Here is a 27,835-nt window from a genome sequence, read left to right as displayed (position 1 = left end):
AATCATTTTTGCAATGTCTGCTGGTCATGCTTAGTTCTGTAATCACTTCCATTTTATTTTACTTTTTCAAAGCAGGAAACATCTGCTTGTTTCATATATTGGAGACTATGCATTAAGTCCCCAAGAAAATAGAATTCTAAACCCCACCAAAGTAAACAGAAAAAATCCACTGATTTCTCTGAAGGCCAGAACTTCCTACAAAATCTTTGGGTTTCAGTTAAATTTTCAAGGTTTAAGACCTTTCCTGGACTTCTGAAGACCCAAAACCATAGTCTCCTTCATCTTTATCCATTATCTTTCATATGATTTATGCTAAAAATGCTCACAGCTGCCTCAATTCAGTTTTTAAGTATTCTTTGTGCAGGTAAATGCAACATGAATCTACAATCAAAGCAGAATCTGTTCTCAGTGCTAGTTACCACTTTTCATCATTTTAAAGCGCCAAAAAACATATATACTCTCTCTCCAAAATAAAAAAATATCAGATAATGGCATGCAGAAAAAGACCAGTTCTAGGCAAGAGATTTTGTGTTGTCTTGGAGTTACAACATCATCTTCCTGTTGTTTGAGTCTCATGTAGTGATTCACCTTTTACCTTTGCTCAACCTATCCCCACTTGTTCCCTCCCCCCTTTCCTTCCTCTCCTTTATACAGATGTGTAAAAGCAACCCAGCCCTAATAACATAAAATGTGCTGGTTTACGTGTTATGCCAGCAAGCCTGTGTGGCTTCATTTTCCCTCCAAATATGGGCAAGCCACCTTTTTTATGTGCACTCTTTTTATAAAAGTGATCATTCAGAAAAATAAAACATTCATTACTGCTTTGAGTTAAATATGTCACAGTATGTATTAAAAGCTCATCTACATTGGAAAGTGCTTCCCTCATGCCACACAGAAGGAAAATGTTTGTTTTGATTTAATTAAGAAATCATTTACACATTTGTCCTTCTTCTACATGTTGCTTTTAGTGTACAACAATTTCTTTCCTCAGGAGAGTTCTTAATGCTCCGAAATGGTCAGGAAATAAAATTAAATGTTCAAAGATTTTGCCATCTGGTGGTTACAGATATCACACTTGTGATGCTGAAGTTTGGTTGCCAGAGCCAAATGTGCAGAAAGTGATTAGAAGTCTTTACTTTGGTCATGCAGGAGATAAGGGAAAAAGGCTCAGTGTGCAATGTAACAGATGTGAGCTCTTGGAAACATGTGAACTTCAAAGCAGGGAGATATGGTAAGCACTGTGGACTCATGGAGTATTCAGAAAATCTTTTGGACCAGTGCTATAAAAATTACATGCAGAGAAAACCTCACTCTCCTGAGAAAATTTGTTTATACCAGCTTACTCCAGCACCAACCAAGAAAGCAAAGGATGAAAGAAACATCTCTGCTCAAAGCATATACACAAAGCCAAAAACTGGAAATCTGACAAACTCGCACCTGCAATTTCTCAGGATTCTGTGGGACCAATGCCTTATTAACCTAGAAAGTAGGAATACTATTTCCAAGGCCTTTTCTTTTTAATTGTTGATGTGTAATGCTTTGTCCTAGAGGATGAATATGCTGCCTTTGTAAATCTAGTTTGAAAGTCCCTAGTTCACATCCTTCTTGTCCCAAAAGGAAACACTGTGCATGCAGAACTAAAGCCAGTGTTGCATTTGGAGCTGTCCCATTGCCCTTGATTAGGCTACTAGCTTTCTCTGTCTGTCAGAGCTCTCTAATTCTCATGGAGTCTTTGTATTCTCTATGATTATGCTTCAATCATATGACCTAACATTCCCAAACTCTGATGCGTTTGTCACGGCAATATGATTAATCTTTGCATAAAGCTTATAAGACCATTATCATGGAACATGTTTTTTGGAAAGAGAATCATCAGCTTCCCCATCAGCTTTCTTTCAAAAATTTCTTCTGACACACACATTTTTTTGCCCTTTCTTGTTCTCATGAAACAGCAGAATAAACTCAGTGGATGATATTTAAGTGACATTTACACAAGTGGTGGCTATGGTTGGCTTTACATTTTCACATTATAGTTGCTGTCTGCATAAATATTTTAATTGCACCAATATTTTCATAAGAGTACAAGAAACAGCAGCATCCCTCTTTCCTGAGAGGTACTAGCTCATACAGAGTACATGACTGAGAGCACATAGCAAACATTATTTTATCCTACGCCTGTTGATGTGCCTCTGCTCAAGCCCTTTGCATTACTGCACAACTGCAAACCACAGACTATAGTGAAAAGACAAACATCATCCTGAATTTCTCACAGGCACTTAGCAAACTGGAGACATTCTTTACTCCTGCTAGAGCAGGAAATCACAGGCACTCGGCACTAAGGGACTGAAAGCAAGTACAATGACAAAAAAGCACGCTGCAGTGAATGGGGCATACAGGACAAGGGCTGTGTATCCATTTCAGATCTGAGGTCTGTTGCTCTCAGTAACAGCTCCTATGCTGCAGATGCATGAATGCATTTCTGAAAATATAAGCCAAAATTAACTAAAAGGAACAACTTTAAATGATGCCACAGGCAGCTTCTGACTGCGGGCAAGCCTCCACCAGGCTCACTGACGCTGGTCTCCCGCAAGGCTGTGTTTCAAATAGCCATTATGCTGCACTGCTGGGAAACTCCAGGTTAACATTGCTCGGAGACACATGGTCCTATCAGCCATCTCACTTGGAACTTCTATACCAAGTATTCATGGGGACTGGGTGGTGGAGAGGCCAGTTCCATCCCATTCTGTAGAGGTATCTAAGGAGCTTGCATGACTTCCCAAAATGAGATGCTTGGAGACAGTACAAGTTTAGGATGTTTGCTATCAACAAGGATCCTAAGAGCTTTCATCAGTGATGTAAACTTTGATCCTTTGTTGACCATTAGACATTGCTGGGCACTGTGGTTCACACATCTGCTCCCAGGGGTAAGCCAGGCACACTGAGTTCATCCTCTTACTTTAACAGATAAGGACAACTCCTACACTGCTCAATGCACACAGGCTTTGAGCTCAACGAAATTAAAGCTGACAATGCAGATCCTACTGTTTCATCTTTCTACAATCTTTCCTGGATAGTTTTGACCATCTTTAATTTTTACTGAAAAACACCAGTAAATTTACTTTACTAAACATATTTATCAAAAATCCATTTTTTCCCCTCTACTTTCCTGCCTAATTTTCTCTATTGGTCCAACTTTGAAGCACTATTCCTTTGGCTGAAAGCTTTTTATTATAGTTACATAGACACTGTAATTTGAAAAGCCAAGAAATTCCTCTTATTCACAGTATAATGTTTACTGTCATGGAACTATGCATTATTAGTATAATAAGAATAGGCAAACATGACACTGCAGGAAAACTGGCACAACATCAGTTAAAGTAAACAGTAATGTTTACTTACAGAATGTTTAGGCTAGTAAAGGGCACTGGCAGAGCTGAGCTGCCAGACAAGTGCCAGATGCCTTACTGGCTTTCAGTCCAGTCAAGAACTAAATCCCATTCCCTCACTCCACCAGTCTCCTCAGAAGAGACTGCCCAGAGGTTGTCACTTACTGTCCCTGTTTTTTAGCGACTCCCGGAAATAATGTTTAAACTATAACTGAGGAGGAAATTCTGCTTCCAGCCAATCAATAACCTTCCCTCTTCATTTCCATGAGAGCTTACATGCTTTTTTTTGTGCTGCTTCTGCTACTTCAGTTACTTCTGGAGTATTCCCACTATGTCTTGCCTGTCTCTGACACTTGCCATCAAAGAAACCCAGCAAGGATACGAGTATGTATAAGTACCTCAGTGAATTTACTCTGTTCTAACTAAAAATATAAATAAATATATGTGCACCAGGAGAAATCCAGAAAATTCTATGAAATTCACAAAATTCACATAACTGCGAGGGTGGATCACAAAAGAAGAGGAAATTAGACCAGAAATATTTTGTCTGATTCCTATATCTAAGTAAGCAATTCCCCCAGGATACCCTGAAGATATTTTATGCACTTGATAAAACCCTGCATGTCAATATTTGTGTGTTGCAATTAAAGTTGGCAGAACTGTAGTGTCACTCTTCCAGAGAAAATAAATAGATTACAAACAAACTCTCATGACAAATATACAATTGATTGTTAATCTACATACATGAATATTTAGATAAAATGTGTAAAATTATAAATATGAAATGTGCAAATAATTGTTCTTGCAAGAACTTGCCCACTGCATGAATCCCTCCCTTTTCTTTGTTTTGCCCACTCTCAAAGTCCTGATTCAGAGGTGTTTGGGTGTGCTTAATTTCAATGTCCTGAGAAGTTCTCTTGAAAGTAAGTGCTGATTGAGGCTCTTGGCACGGGCCCGAATTACAAGGAAAGTTGATCTTTCTAGAACATATTTTCATACTGTTTCTGTCTTGTTTTTACAGCACCCTCTAAGCCATGATATCATAATGCAGTATTGTATAAGTTGTGGGAGCAAAGATTTCATGTTAGAGTAAGCCTGCACACCGCTGGTTATAATGGGATTTTAACTCAAGTATTTTGTCTAGAACTACTGGATTATGACAAAAATGATAATGCTGCTAATGGCAGAGAGGACAGTGACAATGTGACAGTTTCCATTGACCTTTACAGATAATGTATGACTACAAAAGGGCATTGTAAATGTTATGCCTTCAACATCTTTATCTACAGTTGAAACCAAGCTAAAGGAATAATTTTTTTTTAATTATGCAAATACTAAAGTCTTTCTATCAACACATAGAAAACTGATTTCATTATCCCATGATGAGGTCAGTTGGGTAATTTGGGGTTAACCAAGGTGGGAAGTTTCTTCTATCAATGCATATTTTAATTGCAGACTGAATAGTTACAAAGCCACTGCTAGCAAAAAAATGCAAAACAGGTTTCTTAGAAAAGGTCCCTCTGTTTTGCAGTTCATTTTTTTTGCACAGTCCTTTAATAGTTAATTGGTTTACTATTTAGATGGCTGGGTGACATTCTCTTGTTGAATTCTGACACATAGTAATAAGTTTAAGGATTTTTCCCAAATGAGAAGATAAAAATAAAAGTAATTTACTTTTATGTGGTTTTTCCAGACATCTAATTAGAAAATTATTAATCGCCACTAAAGACCTTCAAAATTATAACCATAGTTGCTCTTAAACAACATATGGATAAGTATGTTTTCAGGGAGATCAAGAGAGGAAAGAGAAGAGTTGTAGTTCATAAAACTATGACGGGTTATTCACACTTGAAGGGAATAAATTTTGCAATGAAAAACAGAATGTGAGACAAAAATGACTTTGATCAGCTACAGAGAGAGTGGACATGGAATTCATCCATCATTTCTTCCCTGAAGAAGGTAATTCAACTGGAAGCATCCAGGCCCCTACAGTCATGCCTATCAGATGAACCACTTTAAAAATTAAGTGGATGGATAAAAAGAAATGGCATCCAAACAAATTGCATAAAGAAATCCTTTTGACAAGGGAATGAGAAAACAGTGGTTTTTTTCACTAAACTGAGATAAAGGTTGATTATTTTTGGTGAGCTGTCCCAAAAGTTCTGCAAAACAAGATGGTTTGACTGAAAACTTCAAACTGCAATGAGCAAATTCTGTAGTAGTTTAAGAGATGGTATGGATCTGAAATGCCACTTTTACCTTTGAAATATAGATGCAATATATAGGGCATAGATGGAAATATAGGGCATGAAATATAGATGAATAAAAATTTCATCCTGCATACCATTGTTGCAGGCTCATATGCTACTCCTGTGATTATCTTCTTCATTCAGGAATTTGACACATTCACCTTTTGTTGAAAACCACAAGGTTAGAATTGGTGTGATCTGCTAAATTTCAATCTATTAATAGAAGCCCATGCTATACATATTTAGAAACACTTAAGCCATTTGACAATTAGTTAAACTAAATGAATGTTTAATTTATTGAACAGCAAGTGATTGTTCTGTAAAAGTTTATGTTGATACAGTATTGCCCTGATTTTTCACTATAAGACTTGTTGTCAAAGCTAAATATTTGAGATGTTTTCCAAATAGTTTTCCACTCCTGCAGGAATATATTATGCCATTACAAATAAATCCTTTCATCATGAATAGAACTAAGAAGCTGCTACTCATATTGACATGGCAAAAATATGTATCACCATTAATTACCACCTTACCTAATTCAACATGGAAAGATTCTGGGGAATTCCAGGAAAGTATGACACTAGCACAGATGAAGCTGCTGGACACAACTTCAGAGGGCAGGAGAAGATACTCCAAAGATATGTTAAATAAATTAAACAGAAAAGCAGAAAAATCTCTTTCAGAAGATAAATTTCAAACCAGTTCTAAGAGTCGACTGATTAAAGAGCTGCAAGGTGGTTATACAATATTGATACATGCTTTAGTTTTAAAACCAATGAAGTGGTATTTTTTTACTAGATTATGGTTTATCTAAATCATAAACCAGTATAACTTCAGATTTTAAATATTCTTAGTCACCACAATAATACAAATGCTAACAATAGAAACAGTAAAATTATTGGTCTTACTCATGACAACTATTTAAAGTTCTCCAGATTCCTTTTTTTTTTTTTTTTGAGATTTGGGGTCCAACACCAAGTCTGTCATCAGAATTCAGCAATGTTTCGGAGCATTTCCCCAAACTAAAACTCAGAACTAATGAGCACTAGGCATTATCTTCTTACAGGACATAGACAGACATAACAACATAGGCTAGCTAGTAGTTTCTCTTTTCCTGCTCCTCTGGTCTCATCATGCCTAAAATGAAAAGATCTCACTAAGATTTCATGTGAAAGTCTCTTCTTTCTGTGTAATCCTTTTGCTCCACTGTTTGCCTAAAAAAAAAGACTTGAATGAGAATCACTCGTTATGGATAACTCCAACTAATACTAGAATCATTTGCAGAGGGTACAGATATATCAGGGGGGTTATTTCTTGTAATGGAAAGAAATTCCTTTGCCACTTCCAAAGCAGGCTATTGCAGTTCAGTCACATGCAGAGATAGAGGAGCACTTCCTTCCTTAGATAACTACTTTTAGTCTGCTCACAAGCAGAAGATTTTAGTGTCTACTCCATAAAAGCCTCTGCATCTGATGTATTTTTAGTTCCTTTCCTTTTTTAAGCTCTCTGAGCTCATTTCTTGGAATTTGATCTTGGAGAAGCACCAGACATCCTACCCTGTCTGCAAACTTGAACACCAGATTCAGAGTAAACATTGTTAAGCCAGCAAGCCCATTTCCTCATGTCTGTGGCTCACTAGGTACAAGCTGGGAGGCTGGTCCTAGGTGACTACACTCTTCTGCTAAGTTAAGCAACTTGCTAGAAGCTATCTAGCAATACATATGAAGTATATAACAATTTCCTACTATTTCAAGGATAATACATAATAATGTTGCCAACAGCAAGAAAATTGTATTAATTATTACATGTTTCCTTGGGTTTGGAGTTCAGCGAAAAAAATATCCACAGAAATTTCTTGGAGGGTTTCTATGATAGGTGATGATACCACTACCACATTAATGCAATTTTAAGTAATTCCTTAACACACTTTGTGAACTATTAACAAAATTTTCTTTCTGAGTTCAGTGACTCTACCAAGAATCTTTTTAACCTACAGACCTGCTAGTTTATTTTCTTTTCTGGCTTTTATCTATGGAACGAGAGCTTTGGCGGATCGATGTTTGTCCCTGCTGGGTCCCTCATGGACACGCTCAGGCGGCTCTGCCGGCACCTGCGCGTGCACACGATGTCACCTTCACAGGTGGTTGTGCACAGCCGCTCACACCCACAGTCTGTGCATGAACTGGAGACAGAGAGGCGAGAGGGGCTCTCTGATTGCAATTCCGAGGTGTTTAAAGAAACCAACACAGTCAAAGGGAACAGAGGCAAAGAACCAAGAACAAAGCCCACACCAGTTTTATCCCAAGAGCTCCCAAAGGCGGCCAGAGCATCAGAAGCCAATGGTCTGAGGGCTAGGGGGCAGAGGCAAGGTTGAGTGAGTTAACAGGGGCCAATGGGAGAAGGGATGGGAGGGGGGAGAGGGCCAGTGACCAGTGGGATCTCAGTAAAGGGAGAACTTTCTAGCACAATGGTGTGGGGGGTGTAAATGTAATAGTAATGTGGGGGGTGTAAAGTGGACTTTGCCACCGCAACATTTATCCATTTAACTTCATTAATCTTCCATCCAGGGCAAAATTAAGGATTCATGAGTCTCATTTCCAAAAGCAAAACTACTGACTGACTTTCTCTAGATGGCAGTGATTAGATCATCTTAAACCCTTAAAGTTTAATACAAATGCTCTTATTTTCTGAAACAGACAAAGGCTTGACTTAAGATGTCAAGATTTTGATAAGAATTCAAAAAATTACCTTCTAATATTTTAATAATATTTCCACAAATTATACACACTTGCAAAACCATACTAAAAAGCAAAAAATACATTTATTCACAGAAGAACATGCTTGCCATTATAAGGAACATTTTTGACGTTAGGAATAAATATCAGATATTATTTTTCTGCTATGATGGTGTCATTAAGGACTGTTGAAAGTAGCAATGATGATGTTGGAAGAACATTTATAAAAATAAAAGGAGCTAGATCCTTAGTACTTACAAATGGAGTTAACATCACTCATTTCCTCAAGATCTAAGGACATGTTGAAATAAAAGTTTACTCAGAACAAAGAGAAATTGCACTTACTAGACAATTTAAGACATGTTTTACCAAAAAACTAGCAAATATAAATACTTTGAATAAAAAAAAAAAGTTCCTCTAAGGCTGAAATTTTCTCTTTGAAGATAGTTTAAATGAGTAAAATGAGAGTCTGCAAGACTTATGCTGTTCCTTAAAAACACATGGAATTTTTTATCCCCAACTGTTTTGCCCATCTCCTTCTGTTGTCCCATTACTTTCTTCATGCCTCTGCTTCTGAATATGGTCTACCATCAATTTTCAAATTATATGTTGATAATTAATGACAGTGGGACATCTTGTGCTATCCATATACCTTACTCCATGTACCTCACACATTTCAAAATGTATTGCAAATAGAAGCATGTATTTCGATATAAAGTCTGGGGTGCACAGAGATTTGCAAGTGTTGTCTAAGATCTCACGAGGACCCATCGCTAAGTTAGGTGTAAAACCTCTGTTCCTTCATGCTCAGCCTCCTGTTGATGTGGCAGGTCTCCATTGTTTCAGTTATTGCACAAACTGCTACAGCCTGACCAAAAGAATCCTGGGATTCCTTTTCTAATTCTAATGGCCGTAGCAAAAGGAATACAGAAGTAGTCCCCAAGGCTTACATTACAGCCTGGTAAAATGGGTATTCAACTATGCAGTCCCCATTGATATTAATAAAACTGGTGTGGCTGAAAATCTGCATTTGACTCCACAATTTCCTTCGATCTCATTTTTCAGCATTTATTCAGCTGGTTTACAGGCCACTACTGCCCTCAAAATAGTGCAGTGGTAACAAAGAGGAAAAGCTGACATATTCACACCTATCTTGATGAGTTTTCTTTGATGATATGGAAGAGACAGTGTACAATGTCATCCTACTGAAAAGCAGTTTATTTGCAGCCTGCACATTTAGCACCATATTGCTCCACAGCACCAGTCTGATCAGATCCTGTTAATCCTTTTGAAATCAAAGGTAGCTTTGAACCTGATCCTTTTGAAATCAAAGGTACCTTTAGCATTGAATTTAGTGGGGCCATCAGGGTGAGTTAATGGAAAAAGTGAACACAGCAGAGATATGGTAAATTTTTTTTAAAAGAAGCATCTCAAAAAAAGCTCTTCTGCATGTGTCAATGTGCTGCAGAGTTCACTGACAGACTGCACATTACACAGGGATTTGAAAACAGCCTGCAGAAAACAGCTTTAATTCCTAGCCTCTGAACACAGAAGAAGAGCTACAGAGAGACATAGGAAAGTATGATAAAAATAATTCTTGTGCAAATTATAGAGTTTTCTGTTTATTGGAGAATTAAGAATAAAATTAACTGTGAGAAAAAATTGAGGGTTTTTAAACTGCAGGTGAGTTGGCAAGCAAATACATATTATTTATGTGATAAAAAGTAAATCTTTCATTTCAAGATTATTTTTTGTCTATAATTTCATCAATTTAAAATGTTTCTGAGTCTTTTAAAACCTGAGCTAAATTTCAAAATGAAAACTCATTTTAGTAAGAAAAGCATTCACTGCAAATGATGCAAAGGAAATAAAAATGCAAAGGAAATTAAAAGAAGGGGAGGGTGCTGTTTGTTTAGGGGTTTTTTTAAGAGATCACTTTAGTAGGTAAATACTTGTGTTCCTTGATATAACATCTGGTATATTTGGAAAAGTTGAGCCTTTATTGGTACAAAATCCCTCCATCAGGCTTCAGATTTTTTTGGGGAAAGGGGAGCAGATTTTTACTGATATGAAGGAGTTGTTAAAAAAGAAGAGTTTCAAACATACTCCAGTGTCACAAAAGCTGCATTTCTTTTATCAAATTAGATGGAATTTCTCACCATTCTGTATTCAATGGCACATTTTTTTATTTCTGGTTCCTTTCCTTTTCCCTGATTCTTTATCATGAGAAAAAGGCATTTCTTGTACAAACTGATCCTCTATTTACAAACCCATGCCAGGTGTCTTAGAAGGCTATTTTGTGGCATACAAAATTCCTATTCCTGCATAGAGCATACAACAGTCTGGACATCACAAGATGAGAAATAAAACCCTACTGAGACCATCTTCTACCACATACATGCAGTCCCTAGCACTGTGGCTGAGTCCAGGAGTCTCATTAGCAGTATCAGACAGAAGCAACACCTTCAAGATTTTCTTCCTTCCAGATGTTAATCTAATTTCCACCTGCTAGCAAGGGATGATGAGAATTCACTGACCTGAAAGAGTGAATAGTTACAAGGGAAAAAGATAAAAGTCATAGTCGCTGTTTCATCTCAACTATATTTCTTCTTATGCATTTCATTGCTCATTTTAAACCACATTTTTCTGGACTAATATAACAAATAGTCTTGACTTTCCACATGGGATATAATGTACTCTGAGTTAACAATACATATAGTCTTTTCCTCACCCCAGTATAGTTTCTGAATGATTTCATGCTGTGAGGCATTTCTTGAATGCTAATTTCTGAGCAGTTGCCATGACAGGTTAGGATACGGAATCTTCTGCATTTGTTTATTCTGTGCTACACAGAGAGCTGTTGGACTACATAAATGCTTGACAGGTTGCAGCCTTATATCTTGCCTACAATGGACCTAATTTAAATTTCTCTTACATTGATTTAACTGCACTGGAATCAATAGAATTCCTCTTGATTTTCATTAGGGTACTGTAAGAGACAGGGATCAGGCTCAGTATGTTGAATGCAGAAACTTTTGTTGTTGTTTAAAAGAACTGCAAGTAAAGTCCAGTGAAAAGAATGTAATTAGTGTCATTCCAGGCTGACATTCTCTTTTGTTCTGTTCTCCATTTTTTTGTTTCAGACTAGCCTATAGCTGAGGGTTATGGATCAGATTGTTTTGCGGTACTAAACAGCCAAAGAGAGGAAAGCAAAACTAACTGAAAAAAAACCTGCAGCTCCACTGAAATTAACTGAGCTGCACAGATGTGAGGAAGGTTAGAATTCACTTTCAGGAGGATGAAAAAATACAGGGACATAAAGCTTTCAACTTCATGAAGACAAAAAAGTGAAATTTCGAACTTGTTGTAGAGAGGCAATCCAAATGTTTTAGATTTCTCCCTACCTCTGATAAAGGTTTATGTCTCATACTAAAATCAAATGTAACCAGTACCTGTGAAGGATCATCAGAATTATGGTCTCAGAGCTCAGGCTGGAGGTAGTCTACAGGAGAAGATTAAAGACACCAACTTATTAAGAAAGGCTACACCTTGCCTAAGGCAGAAGAAATAAATGAATGAAGGTCAACTGTACCTATTAATGTTGATTGTTGAATTGACAAACTTGTCTCTAAGTCCCTGGAAATTTGTGAGGGCAGAGTGTTCTAATTAGGCTTCAGAAAAAAACAAAATCAAACAAAACCAAACAAACAAAAACAAACACAAACAAACCAACCCCAACCTAGAAATACATCTAGAAAATATTGTCCAATTTCTTCCTCATTGCTGTTTGGCTTCCCTTTAATCCTTGATTAGGAGTTGAAATCATCGCATTTCAGCGTATTTGCCAGTCTGTGCTCAGTGCACAATGACTGCCATTTCCCTTCTGCTAAACTGGTAGACACATTTTGAAAATATCTCCAAGACTCTTGTCCAGCTGCAGTTTCCCTTGGAATACTCCTGGCGTGAACCAGGGTGAAATCCCAGCCAAGCACTATTCCAACACTGTTCTTTTTGGCTTTGCACCTTCACACTCTCAGGTTGCCTTCATGCAATACCCAGAGGCATGCAGCATTATTTCAGATTCCTGCTATAAAAACACCATTCTCAAAGGCTGCTATATATTCCCCACACTATTTCAAATCCTTTAAACTGAAAGGAAACACAAACAAAATAACAATTTTGCCTTACAGCCACAAGGGGCCCAGTGGAGGCAGAAGGTCAAGTGCCTTAGAGTTTGGATGTAGCTTGTGTCATTTGGCCTGACAGCCAAGAAATGGTCCCTGGCCTAATGTTACTTAGCAGCACAGATGTAGCCAGTGGGGCCAGAATTTTATTCCAATTAATGGTAATGAGGGATAGAAACAGAGAGGCATTTCTGAGACCCTCTGAAAAACTTACCAAACACCTGCTTTAGCTGCTATAGTAGGCTGAGAGAAACAGGGAAGACAGGAGGTGCATGGAAATGTCTTGGATAACATTTATTGCCTAGTTGCAAAGAGAATAAAACAATAAACATACAACATTTTTTTCTGGCAATACAAAATGTGTACACCAGAGAGGTACAAAGCAGAGCTGTTCAGTAAATACCAGGGTTTGTTCTGTTTGCTGAAGGAGGTCCAAAGGAGTCAAAGTTTTTCTTGTCTGGGATTTTTAAATCTGTTTTAAAATGCTTGACCAAAACACTACTCCAAACAAAACCAGAGAAAAGAAACATAAGTACTTTGAAAAATGTGGCGGGGGGCAAATTCTGGTACTGTATGATCTGAAAAGAAACTATTTTAAAAAGCAAACATTTTTCATAAGGCTTCAGCTGCATCTGATAGTTTGGCTGCAGTAATTCTAACATGAATCTTCAGAGCATAAGAACAACTGAGATAAGAAGGACATAAGGAATAATTGTCCATATACACTAACCAGTAGAAACCCAACAAAGCTAAAAGTTACAATTAAGATTTTTTTACCTTTGTGATGCAATGCTGTGCTGTGAGAAGCTGTGGACCAGCTCCTGCACATTGTGAGTCTGGGATGCACACAGAAATGTCTGTATAGAAGAAAACTGCTTTTCACTGTGCACTGCAAAGATGGAAAAGTCCTTAGTGACCTCTTCCAGGGGTCAGAATAAGGTTTGGAGACAAGTCATCTCTTCTGAGCAGTTTAGAGGTATCTCAAACACTGTCACTTCAATTGAGCTTACAAAGTATTCTGAGGTGCAAAGCTATTTCACCTTAGACAGAGCGCCAGGAGTCATTCTGTATCCACTATACCATAGGCTCTGCAAATCTAGGGCCTGACAAAAAAAAAAAAGAGCTCAGAGCCCATTCAGGGCTCAATTTTGTAAAGATTTTGACACTGTCAACACTTATTCACTGAAAGGGAGTTGAGAAACCTCTGAAAGTAAAGACTGCAGGAACATAATAGGATGAAGGAGGCAGTCTTCCTTTTGAAATCTGTTTTGAAGCTCTTAACGTGTACAATTGAAAAACATTAATTTGAAGTTTATCTTCAACAAAATCAATACTTGGAAAGCTTGGCAAATTGTACTGTGTTTAGACAAGGAAGAAATCTTTCACAGTGCTCATTACAAGGTAAGAAAGGACTTAATAAATTCTGTGAGTTTTAAAAGGACTGTAAGAACTAAGATTTGAAGATAGACCATTAGACTACTTATACTTCTGAAGCAAGTGCAGACTCTGTCCTGAGTCTCTTAGTGAACAATAATTCATACCAAAGAGCACCATATCCAGCTTGTTGATCATTGAAAATGCTTGCAATTTCCTGAAAAGTCAACATTTTTCAAAGAAAGTGTCTGAATCAAGTAAAGCTAATCTTCTTCAGTTAAAGGAAAACCATGAGGTCAAGTCATTGAGGCTGATGTATAACACCGAGAAACATAATTGTACCTTTTCTGCATTTTCATGATATCTTTTTAGGTAGATAAGGAGTAAATTTTATGGATTTTTCATCAATTTTTTATTGTAGCTGACCCTTCAAAGAATGCATTATGTAATAAATTTCAGGTCATAGAAAATCAGACTATTTTAATTTCAAGTCTGTACCACAAAGCAGATTATGAAAGAAATATAACTAGTCTTCAGACACTGAAAGTGACTCTCCATCATCCCTATCTTTATAATCTTTCACGAACTTAAAAATTACCTCCAACAAGTTGTCATGCAATGTATAAATGTCACACATCATGGGAAAACCAAAGCTGTAACTTTTTTCCCTCCTAGTACATTAGACTATATTTTTGACAATGTATGAAACTTCTGAACTACTAGGATACATTATTTTACTTAATGGTAAATCTTGGAACAAATTACTATTCAGTTTGCTGATACAATCAAGTGATCTGTTCCACTGACTACACCCAACAAAGTCTAGTTGTCTAATTCAGCAAGCACCTTTACTGCATTGTTGATGCTCCTGCAACAGTCACTTTGTCATTTCCTGTATTTGGGCGTTTGTTATTGACTAAAGTGTTTCAAGAGTTTTGTTCTTAGGAGCTGAGCTGGAATTATTTTTACACATTGACTTCCACCTGACAGTCCAACATAAACAATTGAAAAACCTATGCATAAATTACTTAAACCCTATGGCAACTGTTTCTACCTTTACTGGTCCATGTAAAATCATTTTTCCACTCATGACAGAAAATGCAAAGCTTTTCTTCTCTTGAGGGCATGTACCTAACTTGTTGGTAGAATGTGACCATCACAGTCACTGTCATGCTCTTAGTTCCTGCAGGGATGTAATCTGAGACACTAAGAGGACATTAATAGTTAGGCTCAACTTGAGACCATGATAACTCTGTTTCATAGCCTCTGTTGCTAGCCAATAAATTCTAGATACCAAACAGAATACAATCAATGTGTAGCCAACTATAAATTTACAGGGTAATATCATCAGTAAATACACAGCTCATTAAGTTTATATGGCAATACTTGCATTTCTTTTGGATACGGAAAAGCTTCACTGAAAATACACTTCAGATACAGTTCGTGCCTTTTAAAGTGGTAGTTAAAAGTCATTCTATATGTAGGTTCCTTTGCTTTAGAAGGCACTGCACAAGTGTATCACACTTATTTGTGCACAGCACTCAATTTTGGACAGAAAGGTGATGAAAAACTTAAACAGATTTCTATAAAAGTATTTCCAACTTCATTACTCAGAAGTCTCTCCTTGGAAGTTGAATGAACTCAAGACTCTCCCCTGTACCTTGCTGTAAGCTGTAATTTTCTGTCTGCATGCACTGGTGTAGGGATCTTTTTGAGTAAGACAGATGAAATCTTCACCTTTCATTTCCTTGTTTTTAGATATCTTTCCGTCTCATAACTTCTCTGAAACCCTCACCCAGCCCTTTTAATAACCTAATTGAAAACCCATCTTACTCCTTCTATGACCATCACACATGCCTAAGCTTCCCTCCTGCCATCTGCTCAGCAGTCAAGAGCTCACGTCACACCAGGTCTTCCTCACCACCAACATGCCCCACTATTTATAGATTGTTGATGAAATTTCCAGTGTATAAGTCACCTCAGAACAAATGTCTCAGTCCAGCCAGGAGGAGCTGGCTTCCTACTGTGCTTTAAGCCATACCATGAGGACAGTACTCACTCAGCCTTTGCAAGAAAAATACTTAGTGCCTATGTACTGGAAGCATTTCTAAACTGAAAGAGCATAGGTTTAGACTGGACATAAGGAAGAAATTTTTTACAATAAGTGTGGTGAGACACTGGAAGAGGTTGCCCAGAGAAGTGATGGATGCCCCATCCGTGGAAATGTCCAACCAAGATCAAGCTGGGTAAGGCTTTGAACAACCTGGTCCAGTGGAAGGTGTCGCTGCCTGTGGCAGGGTGGCTGGAACTATGTGATCTTTAAAACTTCCAACTCAAACCATTCCATGATTCTGTGACTTGCTGTTTAAAAAAGAGACCTTTCAAACTCTTCCTCAAGTGCCATTTCCTCACCTGTGTTAAAAGTACAAAAAGTAGAAATGCAATATAACATCAGGTTTTAATAAGCGTAGGCATAACCTTGCAGATACAGACACAACTTCTGCTTCATGTGTGGTGTGTAGTGCAGTAGGTTACTTGTCTTTCCTCAGCTTTGTGGTTAAGTGTTCCCAGCCTGAATTCTGATGCAAGCTTAATTAGTAGTAGCATTTCTTTGCATTGCTCTACAAAGGTCTTAATTGAGCTTTCCACTTATTCATGTGAACAAAATAAATGAAAACCCTTTAAATAAATGGTGACTTACAAATGAGAGATATCAGGGACAGTTCTCTAAAATAATGCACTTGGTATAGAGTCTGCTCAAAGCCTTTAGGCACTAAATGAAGGAATGCTGGATTTGCTTTAAAAAAAAATCATTAAAAGGGAGGACAGTACATCTTTTCCCCCCGTCCTCTCCTCATGTGCACACAGGTGTACTTCTACTTTACAATATACATATCCATCATAACTGCTAGCAAGGAAATGAGAGATGTGTCTCTGAGGGGTATGGCACTATGCCCATCTCCTCTCTTCTCCCCTGCTTCTAGAAAAGCACTCTAAACAGTACCTCGGCAGGTATAAGGGGAAGAACAAAGAGGAAATAGGGAAAAGGGAAGTGGACGGTTGTTCTCAGCTCTTTGTGTTGTTGACAGGCTTTTGTGCATCCAAAGACAGCAGAAACCATGCAGTGAGATGGACAGCAATTACAGGGGGTGGAGCTGGGGTTTCAGACCCCATTCCCTGAGATTTGCATACATTTAACGTGAGTCCAATACTGAGCTAAAAATAAAACACAGAAATGGGAACTTTGGGTTACTTTCCTCCCAAGAAAACACCCTAATCATTAAGCTACATTCAGTTTGCCTCACGTCCTTCTCTCCCCATGTCTGGATATGACAGTGTCCCCCCAAGCATCAAAACAGACGCAGAAAAATTCTGTCCCTATGTCTGGAGCCTGCATTTCCCTGTGAGAAGCAGAGAGGCTCACTGACACAGGGCAGGCTTACAGGCAGACTGTGGTCCCCCCTTTCTCTCCATGGCAGCAGCATCAAAAAACAGTAGAGAAAACTGGAGGATGGGACAGCATATTACCTACCATGTATTCCTCAATTTGCAGGCATCCAGCACACCCAACAATGTCCAAAGCACCTTTCAGTGCCTAGTGAATATTCTTTTCCAGTTTTGAGAAAACCAGTGGACATGACCTGACAAATGACTATACAATTTTCAAGTTATGCACACAGTAAAGAGATAAAGTAAAATGAAGGTCTGTGGAGAAATATCAGAGTAGCCAATAGAGACAGCAAGATTCCAAGAAAGGCTGATTATTGCCTTCTGCCACATGTGCCATTTACTTGACATCTAAAAATACACCTATTTAGAGCTGGAAGCACTTATTCCTTCCTATGTGTACAGAACCTGTCACGACCAGACTCAAGCTTGTATCAGGTTCTTGGAGACGAGAAGACAAACCTCATGAGTGGTCATGAACACATCCTGCCTAGCACAGAGCATAGGCTGGCCCATAAGCTACCTCTCTGCAAAAAGCAGGGAATTGGAGAATTGACCCTTAGTTGCAGCTAAAATTAATGAGAGTCCTGGAAAGAGCAGAATTTTAGGCATTCTGCTGTAAAATCTAAAACAGCAGGAGAGATAAAGCCAAGAAACAATGGGGGAGCCAGTCTGGATTTACTAGGTGTTTTTTCCAAGTTAAGCAATCTTCTCTTTTAGATTTTAAAAGAGAACACTTAAAGGCTATGTTGCTTTTCAGAAATTATTGAAGGTTTAGTGACAATTAGAGATTGAGACACAGAAAAATGTTTTATGCTTCTTATCTTCAAAAGTCAACAGATATTAATAAACACACTGTACTGCCCTGATTAGAAAGGTTAGAAGAAAAAAAGTTTTCAGCTCTCAGTTTATTCTGCAAAAAGGCCCTTGTTGACAGTGTTTTGTTTGCTGTGAGCATAGGAGGAAGACAGGAACAAAGTGAGGTTGTGTAAAAATTTGAAAGTATTGCCTGATGATTGATTGATTATGCTTGATTGATAACACCTCAAGGTGATTCTGCAAACCAGAAAATCCTGTGCTGGTCCCACACTGACTGATTACTGAGGTGTATGAGGTAGACAAATTGCTTGCCTGTGTTTACAGACTAATAGTAGATACCCACCTTTCCAATAAAAATGTCAAAGAGTGGAAAAACAAACATATGCCCCTGGTAAAGTATATTGCTAAGGTGTGTATTCCAGCAATTGAAATTTATGTTTTTGTCTAAGACTAAATATTAAGCTGAAAACAAAATGTTAAAAATATATTTATGATCTTTAATATGGTTTAGGTAAAAGTTATTACCTATTTATTTTCTTTTGTTATTGGTAGAGGTGGTGTTACTGCTGTTTTGGTTTTATTGTTATTGCTCCTCTGGAACTTCTTTTCTCCTTGGGTCAAAAGAATTTTGGTTTTGAGTCACTGGCTCAGTTATTAAATCCTATAAAATTCATTCATTTGTTCTAGTCAAATATGATATATTCTTATTTAACAAAATGAAAAGGGACATACTCTTTTGAGGAGAGATCTTAGAAAAGGCCTTTTTGCTTCTGGTTATCTTACGGCTGAAAGTCCCTTGAAAAACTTTTTTTTTAAATACAAAGACTTTTCATGCCCCAAAAGATTGTTAGAGCAGTAGATTACCATATTGTGATGCTCCAGGGACTGCTGTGTGCACACTGACCTCTGTGCAGAGGGCGGGCAGCTCAAAATGTCATTGACCAGCGTGGAAAAACCCTGCGCTGAACTCTGGCAGCACACTGAGGTGAGCTCAAAACTCTGAGGCAAACCCAGTCCACTGAATGCAGACTGATCTTTGCCTCACCATCACCCAAATGACCAGGCACTCAGTACCTCCTGCCAGACCCAGTTTTGAAGCTTCAGAGCTCTATTACCACTGGGAAGCAGGAAGAGTGATTTTGTTTGACAACTTGATGTACATAGAAAACTTCACCTAGGTGAACTCTAGGGGTGCCTTGAAAATCATTAGAGGCTCAGCTCTCAAGGCTTCTAAACACCTGGAGCACCTCACAACATGAGAGGCAATAAAGCAAGACCAAAAGTATCTTTCACAGCATGAATAGATTCTTGCTAGAAAAATCAATTCCATTCCATTGTCTTTACAAAATTGGTTAGTAAATAAATATGACAATGAAGCACATCTGGCTAACAGGCAGGAAGATATTAAAAAATCAGATTTAACTAAGACATATTAGTCTCACAGTCCATTGTCAGACACAAAGGTCCAAACACAGCTCTCAAACACCAACATGGAAGGTCTCCTTGTTACCTCAAAAGAAACAATTAAAGATGTGTGAATTTTGGTAAATTATTTCAGCCAGCAGGGAGATGAGTTTCAGTTTGAAGAAATAATACCCCAGGAATTGCTCTCTTTATTGCAGTTTTCACTCTGGGAAACTTAAAATTTGGATAGACTTTTTTCTCTTTGAAGAAAATCCCACGACTTGCAGTAAACACACTGCCTCACTTCATAGCATCACCAGTGCAAGCATATGTTGTCATTTGAAGGCAACATAAGGATAGCTGGGGTTTGCCTGAACTGAAAACTAATTCATCATAATAACAAAATGGTAACAATAAACTCTAGTTGTTTTACAGTTATAATTAGATGCTTATATTTTTGTCCCAATCTTTAAAAGCCCATAGGGGGTTATATGAGAATTCAGTTATCAGAGCCTGAATTCTTGAGAATTAAGCCTGCTGAAAACCGAGTACTCTGGAGTGCCTATTGCACAACAATATCCAGTCCTGGGCATTTTGTTGATTCTTTGAAATGGCATATTCCATCAATGTGTTTTCAAATAGCTGTTAGTTTCCCTTTTCCTGTCTTTCTCCTCCCTCTCATACCATAAAATGAAGAAAGGTGAATTTAGGTAATAATAAAACATTTATGTATCTCTTGGAATAAAAACAAACCATCTGCTTGAAGGAAGCTTTACTATTACTTTTCTGGTTTTCACAGTGATTTTATTTACTTGCTTTCATTACTTTATAGTTTTTTCTTATAATGTAAAAATAATATAGCTTATTCTCTTTCTTCTTATATATTCCTTTCCTTTGTTCCCTGAAAAGTATTTTTCATACACACTACATTTCTCTTCCAGATGAATCTTTTGCAACTGCGAACAGACAACTTTTAACCCTCAAAATCCCTTTTCAATGCCAGTAAAAGCAGCCTTCTCTGCTCTAAAAGTGACCAGGTTCTTAGGGGTTCACAGAACCAGTAGGATAAAGAAACGAAGGCAGGGACTGGAACACCTGTGGCATTAATAATGAAATATGGTGGTTTTCACCTCTGCATTACTGATTCGAAATGAAAGTTGCTACCCTGTGATCGTTATTCAGTGACCCATATGAAACGTGTGGATGACCTCCATCTAGTTCCCAGTAGATATTTGTCTGTCTCGCAAAAACAAACACAAAGGTTAGTGCTCCAGTTAGTAGTTTCAAAAGAGGTTGATAAGTGCTCTTGCCACTGCTATTGTAAATTTTTGGTCTGTGTAGTTTCACTTTCTGGCTTTGTTAGTCTGGAACTTTGTTGGAGCAGGAGATTGATTTTAAAAACAACAAAAGGTTCTGAAACCACATGTTAACTTGGATGGCATAAGGAAATCTGCTTCTGTGGAAGCAGAGCTTCTGTGATATGATTTTTACTTGCTTTGGTCTGATGTCCTTATCCCTCACAACACCTGTTTCAGTAACTTTGAAAGACTTTAGAAGCCTCTCATTACACAGTCAACAGCTCAACTAGGATTAGCACTTCGGTTCCTTTGATATAATCACTAAATTGCAGTATGCAGACCATGATAGAACTACCAATATTTGTGAAAATTGGAGGAACAAACCCCTGAGACCTCATGAATTTTCTGCATTTGCCTGAGTAAAGAACCTAAAATCACATCCAAGATTCTTTGGTATAGAGCCTGAAGGAAATTTCTGCCAGAATGTCTTCAGGGAACAGATATTCATGAGCACCTACATACACCCATTACACTCAAAAGCATGTGGAAAAATGTGTTCAAAATACCACTGAAGTCTTCAGAAAGCCTCCCATTAGATTCAATGGACTTCAAGGCAGACTGAGAGATACAGTGCTGGGATCCCTGTAATTCCCTTTTTCATGAATGGTCTACATGGCCCCAGGTGGATGCCACTTGCCATGGCTCAGAAGGAGAGAGCCAGTCTGCTGGGCAAGCCACTCACACATGGCATAGTAATTAATTATTTTTGTTCCTGTGATGCTAGGATACTTTTTTGTTTTCTTCTTCGAAAACAGCACAGTAAACCTCCACCAAAAAAAAAAAGTGTTTGGTGATCAAAGGATGGATTGTTTCTTTTTCTTCTGACTGAAAGAAAAAAAATCAGTGATGAGTCTACAGGTCTGATAAATTATTATATTCATTTTTCACAACAAAACCAGGGTCATCCTACTACAGGAATATTCATATCAGCTCACTGCTGCTAACACATTTGGACACACCACATTAACCCAAGATTGTACCAGTGCTTCTTTCCTTGACATTCATCTCAACTATAATCACAGGCAATTTGCATCTCCATTGGAATGCAAATTCTTAAACCCACACTTAGACCTCTCTCCCATTTAGTCTCAAGTCTTCTTACCCAGAAGCTGAACAGTAGGTTATAGTGACATCAAAAGAAAGAAATCCAGCAGTCGCAAGAGCAAAACATTAACAGGATTTTATAGAAGATTTCAAAGAGTACAGAAGTAGCTAAGAAACTGAAGAACTGCAAGTGATACAGAAACACAATTTGGAAACAAAGTATTCAAAAAACAAATTTCATAAATAATTAAATCTTACAGACTGGTGACATCTGGTAGGAGTGACTTTTATGATAGAGATTATTTCTCAGATATCAAGATTATAGTGCTTTTACTCTTTTATTTGAGGAATAATTCTTCAGTCTATTTTGTACCTGAATTTATTAAAAATTTGTGAGACCCACTGAATCCACTTTAAAGCTGATTTAGTACTTCAGGGTTTCAAGCCTAGAAAACTTCTGTAAGGCCTTCCAACAAGATTGGTTTGCATTCACTCAGCTTTGCTTTGGCACACCCAACTCTATGAGCTCTCTACAGCCATAGGTTTTTTCCTTGGTCTAGGATAGGGAACCTGTTTTGGTAAAGAAGCTCTATCTGCCACATGGATACTGAACATGTAACACCCATGGTTTTTCCCAATGTTTCCTCCAGGCAAGGGAGTAGGTTTTAAAAGACACTTTTACAAGCAGAATATTTTTCTTTTTAATTTATGCTTTTTTCTTCTCCCTGTATTGGATGACAGTACTGAATTCCAGGTCTAATGTTTTGTATTAATTTTTGACAAGGATCTAATTATGTGGTTTTTGATGCCCATATTTCTTTTCAAGCTCTTCACAGTTTATTCTCAGAGTCATACTCTTTGCACGCTTCCAATATAACTGGTTTGTTGGGGATGTGAGGACTGCACAGGGGCCTGAAGGCAAATAATTTAATGGGAGGAAAAAATCCACTGTTTTTGAACTAATGACAACTAGGCGGCAAGCTGTAGAGGGGCAAGTTCCCCTGAAGCTCGGGCTGAAGTCTTTCTTGCTTTTATACTCTTTGTCAATGACCATACAAAGACAGAAGATACAGACAGCAAAATAAGCACAAGAAAGAAAGAATGAATTAGTGAATTCCACTCCAGTTTTGATTCCATCAAATATTTCCAAATATTCAGCATGACCCAAACTGAAATTTTTGCTCGTGAGTGCTTTAACCATTAATTTTGATTGCCTGTGGGCACACTCTCTGGATGAATTAATATATAATTAGAATTATTTCAGCAGGAGGGAAGGTGAACTTCCTCTTCCTCCTTGCAAAAAAAAGACATCAGGCAAAGGGTGCAACCAAAATTAGTTTTTATGCAGGCTCAGCATTACAGTTAGAGAGTGAATATCTTCTGCTATTACCACCTTCTCCTATAAGCATGTTTAGAAAGACAAGGATTACAAGAAGGATTTAAAACACTGTGCATTTTAGGTCAAATCTTCTCCAAAAATTATTGATGAAGCTAAATAGGAAGGTGACCATAGGGTCAATGATATTAAAAAAATTGATGTGGTGTGCCTTTCCTGCTGAGCAGAGGACTCAAATGATTCGAGGGATGTAATGGTAGGATGGTGTAAAACATGCTTAAGGATTTTCTGTTTCCTCATTTCTCATACTACAAATTATGAATGTTTTGCCAAGACTGCAGACATGTCACTGTTTACAGAAATAGGCAATATTTCTTGTTTCGAAGCTGGCTGAAGAAATATACATCTGTGAAGGAAAGCTGAAGGAAATACCTACTATGGCTGCAGAGCAAAATAATAAATACAATCCTGGCAAGTTGTTCAATTTATGTATTAACATGATTAACAGATATTATATTTGCAGCCATTTGTTCTTTTCCCAGGAAAGGTAATCCAGCCCTGGAAAAGAGAGATAATACATTTCCTTGAACTACAAATTAATTTCAGATAATCGTGGTAATTGATGTGTTCCAAAATGTTATCTTGAAAATGGGATTGAGTACATTTCATTACAAAAGATTGAGCAGGGCAGTCTGAGTAGAAAATCCCATCTAGAAAATTATATTCTAAACACTGTGTAATATCCTAATTGTATCTACAAGACTTTTTCCTTCTTCCCTCAATGTTTCACCAAATCTTCATTCTCTAGTCTGAAGGCAAAGTACTTTTGCATCATTAAAGATCCATCATGATATCTGGTCAACCAAAACTCAAAAGCAACATTTGCTTTTCATCTTGCCTTCAGTATGACAGAAAAGTACCATTATTACTTCAGTTAACCATTTGTAAGAGACTGGAATGTTAATGGATAAGGACCCAAACAATTGGTCATTTACAAAAGCAGCGGGCGCTTTGCTGATGATGTGCAAGATCACCGCCCAGGTGCGGGGGGTTTGAGCACCAGATGAGGACCACCACAAATTAACCTTTGTTTATGAGAAGCTGGATTTTGATCCAGATAAGGGAAGAAAATAGTACACAATATTTTCAACTCTCCTTTCTTCTCTGTTTGAATATTTTCTCAAATAATTGACCATTACCATACTTATGATGTAATTTTCCAGCTCCTCTTTTATATAGCTATCAAATCTACTTTTCCAAAAGTGATAAGCAACCTTTTTGGCTCCCATGAATTTGAAAAATATAATTTCTGAAATTTCAGACTTCTTCTCCTCACTATTTTCATATTCTCTGTGCATATTGTATGAATCTGCATATTTGTTATTTGTTTTGAAACATTCTCATCAAACATCACTTTGTTTACTCTATGCTCTCTCATTTAATTCTTGTTGCTAGTTATTTTTTGCTTCCATCAAAAATTCTCTGATTTAATTTCTATGCCCTCATTAGACATCTTTATTGAAAATGAACACATGCAGCTGATTAGGACTTCTTCCACCATTTTGAATTTTCAATTTCTTTTTCCTTGTAACTTTTCTTTCTCATTTTAGACTGCACATATTTTTGCTAATAGTTTTGGTTTTTTCTGCAAGCATCTACAAAGCACACATATCACCTTTCAGTTTTCTTCTTTCCTCTGTTTTAAATAATTGATAGTTAAAATTTTCATCTCAAATGTCTTCTAAACCCACAACAGCAGAAGATTCAGCTTCTTCTATTAAGCTTTCTTTGAACTGAGTGGTTTTTAAACAATGTCCTGGTAATTTTAATTTCCTTCTATATCTCCAAAGCTTTATCACAGGGTGCATGTCTGAGATATACTGCTTAAAAAAATAATGAGCATTTCTAAAATATTCTTCTATTCTATTTCTAAATTATTCTTCCCTTCCTTAACCCTTCCTATAATACCAACCAGGCTTTGTAATTAATGAAAAATAAAGGGAATCTATCTGTCTATACCTTGTATTTAACTCAGTATAAACCTCTAGAACCAAAAATTAATAATCAGAACTTCACTGGACATCATCCTGGGCAACCTGTTCTTGTTGGATCTGATTTGAATGGGGAGTCAGAACAAATATCCTCTTAAGGGCCTTTCCCATCTGAATTGTTCTGTGACTCCATGAATCTCTGAACACACCACATATATCATCCGAATAATTCATCCTCCATAACATTTTAGAAGAATTTCTTAATATCCAAAGTAAATCTGATTTTATGTAAATATTTTTTTTTCCTGTCATTAATTAGCAATGCAGAAAACTCTTTAACTTCCATAGTGGAATATTTGCTTATATAGTTACATTTCTAGATTTTTCTTTATAAATTTTGTATCATTTTCTGCAGTCTAATATGCTGTCTATCTGCTCCTTCCCTAAAAAGACATGTCCCAGGTAAAGCCCAGTACTTCACATTAATTAAAGTGGGGCAATTTTGATCCATGTTGTACATCCCCTTTACAGTGGTTACAGCTAGACCATAATTCTTTACCATGCTCATGAGAATGTCACATTGAACAGTGTCAAAAAAGCAATACTAAGATACAGGCATCTTATTTTTATTGTTTTCTGTTCTTCTAGATATTATGCTGCTTACCTTGTCAAGGAAGGAAATTAAAGTGGTTTGACAGAATCTTTTTTTGAAAAACCTATAATGACACTTTTTATCATTTTATTATCTCCTGGTTTTTTTAAATGCAAATTGATTAGTTATTTGTTTGTAAATTTTCCCAGGGACCTCACTTTTTGAGTGTTATCCCTTTTCTATTTTTAAAGATAGCATATTGTCTTCACTCATCAGTCAGGGAATTCACAGGTTCAAAGGGTTCTTGATTTCCCAAATGCTTCTGAAATCCCAGGTATTTCTCCTGATGACAGTGCACTCTATAAAACTACCCTGCAATCCTCTGAAAAGTGGCCATAAGCACACTGAGGATATAATGCAGTCAGAACATCATCCTGCATTCCAAACTATGATTTCTTAATGAGTTGAGTGCTGCTGTACTTGCCACAGGATTCATGCATAATTAATTCCAATTCATTTTACCAATTAACCACCTTCCCAATGTTTGCATAGACTTCCTAGAAACAGTCTTGCTTTCTTCCATCATGAATTCTTTCTTAGATGCTTATTTTAGCCTCATTGCTTATAACATCATTTTGTATTTAATCAATATACTATGTTTATTCTAGGTTATAAGTCATTATAACATTACACCCATGCTGCATTATTAATGTGCACAAAATTGCAATGTAATGCTGTACTGAACAGAAAGTGCAGTCATCATCTATATTTGAGGAAAAAGGTGGCCTTGATTGTTAATATTTTCATGGTGGTGGAAGTATTTTAGATCATCGGAGTTCTAAATATATGCTTTATTTCCATTGGGCATACATGTGTTTGAACACTAAGTTTTTTATAACTCAATTCTTTCTTTGACCATCCAGTAATTTGGGACTAATTTGATTGCTTTGTGATTTCTCTACTATTTATAAGCACTTGAGGCTTTACCTAGAAAAGTATACATTTAACTTCAAGAATATCACTGATCCCATCACCATTTCTTATTTTAGGGCAGAATTAAGTCCTTTGCTGGGCTGGGACATGCCTAAAATGATGTGGATTTTAGCCATTGTAGCCAGAAAATGCATTCTTTGACATTAAGTACTTAGAATTGTGTTCTAATGCTGTGGGCTTGGTTATCTAAGTCATGGGTTTTACTTCCATTCCTTGAATGAATAACTGCCCCTACATCAAAACCGTGAGCTTGCGTAGCAATTAAGGGGGTCATCTGTGATTTCATTCAGTCTCATCTGAGGAACCTTGTGAAAACTGGGCTTCAATAAATGGTAGAACTGGCTTCACTGTATTTTATCTCCAATTCCCCAGAGAGACCCAATTCCTCAAAAAGTTTTAAAAATAACTTTAAAAAATGTTTAAAAATAGAAAAAAATAGAAAAAAATTATTTGGGAATTGGAGAAAATGTATCAAATCAAGTTTTCCCTTTTGAATGAAGATGCTATGAGTTCCTTATTGAGGACTGATAAGAAGTAGAGATTGCTAATCTAGTTTTCATTTCCTGGGAGTAATGTCTCTATTTAAGACAAAATTAAAGCAGGTGAGTGTGGTTTTGTAGTAGAAGATAATTCTAGTGGAAACTAAAACATTTTGAGCACGAAACTGTAATTTCTGTTTCTTAATTGATGACTTTAAACTGAGTTGCAACAAAACTGGGACCTTTAATATGTCCATCCTGTAAGGAGAAAAAATTAACAACTAGAAACCTGTATACTGAATGCTAATTGACAAGAATACTGTTTTCCTATTGATATTTCATTTAATAAACTGGCAGGCTAGACACATGTATTTTAAAGTTCAGGTTTAATTAAAAGATAAGACTAAGAAGCAGTTTGACGAGAGGATAAGGGAAAGTGTTGAA

The sequence above is a fragment of the Corvus cornix genome, chromosome 3 (genome assembly GCF_000738735.6).
Source record: "Corvus cornix cornix isolate S_Up_H32 chromosome 3, ASM73873v5, whole genome shotgun sequence".
NCBI lineage: Eukaryota > Metazoa > Chordata > Aves > Passeriformes > Corvidae > Corvus > Corvus cornix.
Note: the sequence above shows the minus strand (reverse complement) of the source record.